This window comes from Medicago truncatula, chromosome 7 (assembly GCF_003473485.1).
Source record: "Medicago truncatula cultivar Jemalong A17 chromosome 7, MtrunA17r5.0-ANR, whole genome shotgun sequence".
Lineage (NCBI taxonomy): Eukaryota > Viridiplantae > Streptophyta > Magnoliopsida > Fabales > Fabaceae > Medicago > Medicago truncatula.
The window spans coordinates 17,677,819-17,683,110 of NC_053048.1; the positions used below are offsets into that span (position 1 = coordinate 17,677,819).

Below are 5,292 nucleotides of genomic sequence, written 5' to 3' on the forward strand. Positions count from 1 at the left end.
GCAACACTACCTAGTTGGCATTCAACACCAGTATGGTCAAGTATTCCACAAAATTCACAAGGTGGTGAGACAAGAGCAGGTGTGACGACACTTACAGTTAATTTATCAAATTTTTGAAGAAGTGTGTCCACAGATATATGATCAAGGGTAGAAACCTGGTACATACCTGCCTCTTTTTTAGAGGGTGGAGGAGTACCTTCAGTGATAACTCTCTCACTTATCCACTGATAGTGGTTTTGTGCCATGTTCTCGATCAAATCATATGCTCCTGTGTAAGTTTTATTCATCAAAGCTCCACCTGCAGCTGCATCAACATTCATTTTTGTAGAAAACAAAAGACCATTATAAAAAGTGTGGATAATAAGCCAATTCTCAAAACCATGATGGGGGCAAAGCCTAAGCATTTATTTGAAACGCTCCCACGTATTGTAAAGAGATTCACCATCTTTTTGAGTGAATTGTGTGATTTGACTCCTTAATTGAGCAGTTTTACTATGGGGAAAGAATTGGGAAAGAAATGCCTTCCTCATTTGGTTCCATGAAGTGATAGAACCAATTTGTAATGAATGAAACCAAGCACTAGCTCTATCCCTCAAAGAGAAAGAAAAGAGGTGCAGCCTTACGGCCTCTTGGTTTGCCTTCAAAGTTCCACTGAGTCTTAGAAAAATTGAAACATGAAGATTCGGATCCTCAGCGGGTGATCCGAAAAATTGATTTTGCTGCACTAGGTAAATAAGTGCAGGCTTTATTTCAAATTTACTACCCTCAACCGTTGGGTACACAATAGCATTGTACGGCTCATCTGAAGATGTGATTGCATACTTGTCGCGTCATTTTTCGGAGATCAAGGCTATTTCGTTAGCTTTTGACTCACTAATTATTTCACGACTGAACATTTAATTTTATTAAGAAAAGGGGAAAAAAGTTCAAACTACCCCATTTTGAAAAGATTTAGGGTTCGGGGGTTAGTTATATTTAGGGAAGGTATTAGCACCCTAAATATTCGTAGTACTCTACGAGAACCTCTTGATTTTATTTAATTAATGTGCTATAACTTGCTTATTATTTTTGAAAAGAAGGAATTAAAGTGATAAAAATAAAGACCTAATTATCTACATTTTTTATTGATTTGGAAGGACATGGTCCTCTGCCTACGTACCCATGAGGGATCAAAACCTCGTAGTTCGGGGTAGAAATTGACGTTTGATTTGTTGAGTGTTTTTTATTAGTTTTGAAAAAGGTTTTAAAATGAAAAGCCAAGTGGCAAATGAGTATTTGTTTGTGTTTTTTAATATTGAAAAAAAGAGACTTGAAGTAAAGTTAAATTGATTGAAGTTTGATTAAGAAAAGAAAATAAAAATGCGGTCACTTGATTTGGATCAAGGTTTGATTATGAAAATATTTTTGTGATTTTGATTATTTGCATGTTTTTTGTTGTTTTTTTGGAATATTAAATAAAAATTAAACTAACGGAGCAATAAAAATAAAAGCGCGTGGATTTTTGTCGTGACATTGGATCACCACAAAATCCCTAATCGGATTTTTTTGCATTTTTGTATATATATAAGGCGGTAAAGAAATAAAGGACACACACACCCACACACTTTTCTCATTTATATTTACATTGGACCTAAATACATTCTAATTGCTGGAAAATAAATAACAATAATCAAAATGCTAAATAAAAATAAGATAAAATGCAAAAATGCTAAAAAGAAATAAAATGCAAGAAAATAAAAGAAATAGACAACCGAAGGGACAAAAATTACCGAAGGGACAAAATTCCGAAGGGACAGAAAAAAGAGGGAGAAGAAAAGAATAGCTCGTCAACACAAGCTAAAGAGGGAGAAGAGAGAAAATTCTTTGACAACTCAAGAGAACTTTTGGAGTGTGAAATTGTGTGGAATGAGGGCTCTATTTATAGGTGAGGAGGTTGATGAAGAAAGGAAAATTGGTTTAATGGAAATGATGGACAATTATGGTGAATTTTGAAAAAGGAATGTTAAAGTTGACACTTGACTTAAATTTTTTTTAGACCTTGTACATTTTATTTTGGACCTATTGACACTTTGTTTTTTTTGGACACTAATTAATTAAAAAGAAATAAAATAAAATAAATCTAATACGAAATAAAATAAAAACAAATTAAACTAAATTATTTAAAGAAAAATAAAATTAAAAGATGGAAAATAAAAATTATTAAATATAAAAAAAAAGTAACTAATCTTAAAATTAAAATTAATAAAAGATGGAAAGAAAATAAAAAGAGAAAAGAGGGTCCGGCTCGGAATCAAAAAATGAGGTATTTAAAAATACCTCCCTGCCGAATTTTTTACTGAAAAATCAGAGATCGATCAGAGTCGAGTGACATGTGCCAGTGGGGCCTTAGGTCAAAAATTGGGGTATGACAATACTCTTTGAGAGCACGTTTCTCATCCATATCATTATTATCTTCTTTGAGCCATGCCTGAAATCAAAACGGTTAAAGATAGAAAACAAAAAAAAATAAAAATAAAATAAGGAGAAAGGGAGGGAGAGATATTTTATATATATATATATATATAGAGAAAAATAAGAAAAATAAATAAAGAGATAAGAAAAGGAAAGAAAATATATATATATATATATTTTTATTTATAGAGAGAGAGAGAGAGAGATTTTATATATAAATATAAATATATATATATATATATATATTTTTATATAGAGAGAGAGATAAATATATAAAAAATAAAAGATAAGAAAAAGAAATAAAATATTTTTTTTTTTTATAAATAAATATATTTTATTTACTTATATAAATTTATTTATTTTTTTATTTTTATTTTTGACTAAACACTATTGATAAGTTAATCAAGTTACAATAATTCCCCGGCAGCGGCGCCAAAAACTTGATGGGATAAAACCGCATGTGCACGGTCTTACCGAAGTAGTATGAAAAGAGTATCGTTCCGACATGGAGTTATGAATTCAATTAACTTTAGATAATGATTAGACTAAAGGTTTATAAGATAGAAAAGTTTGGGTTTTTTTTAATTAAAAGTAAATAATAAAAGAAAAGATAAAAGTCTTGGAATTATTGGTTCATCCTAATGACAAGTCCTTCACAAACCAAACTATTAAACTTATAACCTTATGGTAGACCTAATTTCTCAAGACAGTTTTTCTTTTGTTCCTCTAGCAACCAAGCCTATTTCGCTGACTTGATCATTATTAGTTCCCTTGTAGATCGAAACTATATGTCTCAAAGATTGTAAAGACTATTTCGCTGCCTTTACAATCTTTGTCTAAATTCACTTGTTCGAATATCAAAGCTCCACTTTCGTTTTATGAATTGATATTTGAGATGATGGATAAACAATTATCAAACCCTCCACTTTCGTTTCCACAGTTTGATAATGGTTGATCCATGTTAAAGCGGTGAATTTAGATAAGGAATTAGGGTTACATAAGATTAAGGTTTAAAGCTTGGTTGATTAGGATTATGTCATTAGACTTATCCAACAATCCCAAGACAAGAGAAGTCTACTCACTGACGTTCATTGTAGACAAGGAGAAGAAGAGAGAAAACATAAAAGTAAATAACAAGAAAGTAAAATGAACTTTTATTAGAAAGACAATTGTCACATATTGCATTCCAAGAAAAGATGAATATTTGTGATGGATGGCTACTCTATTTATAGCATTCATTCGACTTAAAAACTAAGCTATTACATTCGGGCTAAAAATAGAGTAGCTTAAAATCTAAGCAAAAGCAACTCTGGAGGGTGGCATGGTCGTGCCAATGCTAGCACAGGCCGTGCCAAGCTTCTGACTTTAGGGGAGACATATTTTGTCTTCCAATCTTTGTATTTTCATGCCGAATCAGCTCCAAGTCCCTTTCTTTTGTTCCAAGACTCAATCCATCCAATATTCATTCCTCAAATATAATAAAATGCAATTTGTAGTAAACTATCTTAAAAGGGAAATAATATTAATATAAAATAAACTAAAATCTAATTAAAACTAAACTAAATAACATATAAAAACAGATAATAAATGACTCATCACTATGCATGTGGTACCATATCAGGGCCGGGGCCCTCACCGTTATAGAATGGCTAAAGCATTCTTTTCATCAGGACATGAGTCCTCCCATTAACACCGCTTTGAACAACATAGTGTTCCACCGCTTTGAACGACAAGGCGTTCCAGGACCGAGGTCCTCACCATTTTTATGCTTATGCAACTGACTCCACTTGTGTATATCTACATACAACTCAACAACAAATGCATATGTACTTATATGACTCACCACCCCTTTAATGCAACAAGTTCATTCACTTGATTCAAGTACTTCAACATCTCCAAAATTCATAAAATTAACCAATCAATTAACTTCGTGTTTTAAGTAGGATTTGATGTCTATACAATAGTTATATAAGCTAAAAGAAACACTTAGAAGTACTCAAAAGGGTCCCCTAGTGCACGAAGCAAGGTTCAGAAAAAGGCTGACTAATGCTTAGTTCGCTTAAGCAAAGGGTAGCTCGCTTAAGCGACCAGCTCACAAAAAGTTGAGGTCCTCGCTCGCTCACGGTTCGCTCACAGATCACTTGAGCGAACACAATGTCGTATCTAAAACTCTTCTTCGCTTACAGTTCGCTCACTGGTCGCTTAAGCGACCTGGCTTCAACAAAATCTGGGCAGCGATCGTGATCGCTCGCTTAAGCGATGGGATGTTCGCTTAAGCGACCACTCATCTGGGCAAGGTAAAAACTTACGATTTCAGACTTCCTTTCACTCCACAAAAACCCAATTTTAATCCCCTGATCACCCAAAACGTTTTCCAGCAATTGTTTACAGGTCCTATACACAACTAGGCATCGAAAGGAACACAAAATATGCATTAACAACATCAATTCAGCCCATTCCAACAATCATACACAACTTTCTCAATTCATTCAACCAGTCCTAATTTCATTCCAATTCAGAACATAGCAACATCATAGATTAAGAAATCATACAGAATATCAAATTACAACATATTAAACATGATTCTTACACCTTTCATTCAAAATCAGTCTCATACCCTAATTCTCAATTTTATCTTCAAGAACTATTCTTTTAGATTAATTTTCAGAAATTATACATTAAATTCATTGAAAGATAATCCCACCCTTACCTCAGAATTGCAAAGACAAAAAGCACGACAAATCCGTTCCTAAGTTCTCCTCACTTGGTCTTCTCTCCTTGCCTTAGCTTTTCTCCCCTCAGACTTGTTTTCACGTTAAAACTGTTTTTCTGACTTTTCTT

The 5,292-nt window shown here is 33.0% G+C and overlaps 1 non-coding gene across 1 annotated transcript; it reads left to right on the forward strand.

Moving 5' to 3' along the window:
• Positions 1 to 375: 375 nt before the first annotated feature.
• Positions 376 to 482, forward strand: LOC112422265 (small nucleolar RNA R71). Its single transcript, XR_003012632.2, has one exon. It is a non-coding gene; the product is annotated as a small nucleolar RNA R71 (small nucleolar RNA).
• Positions 483 to 5,292: the final 4,810 nt, after the last annotated feature.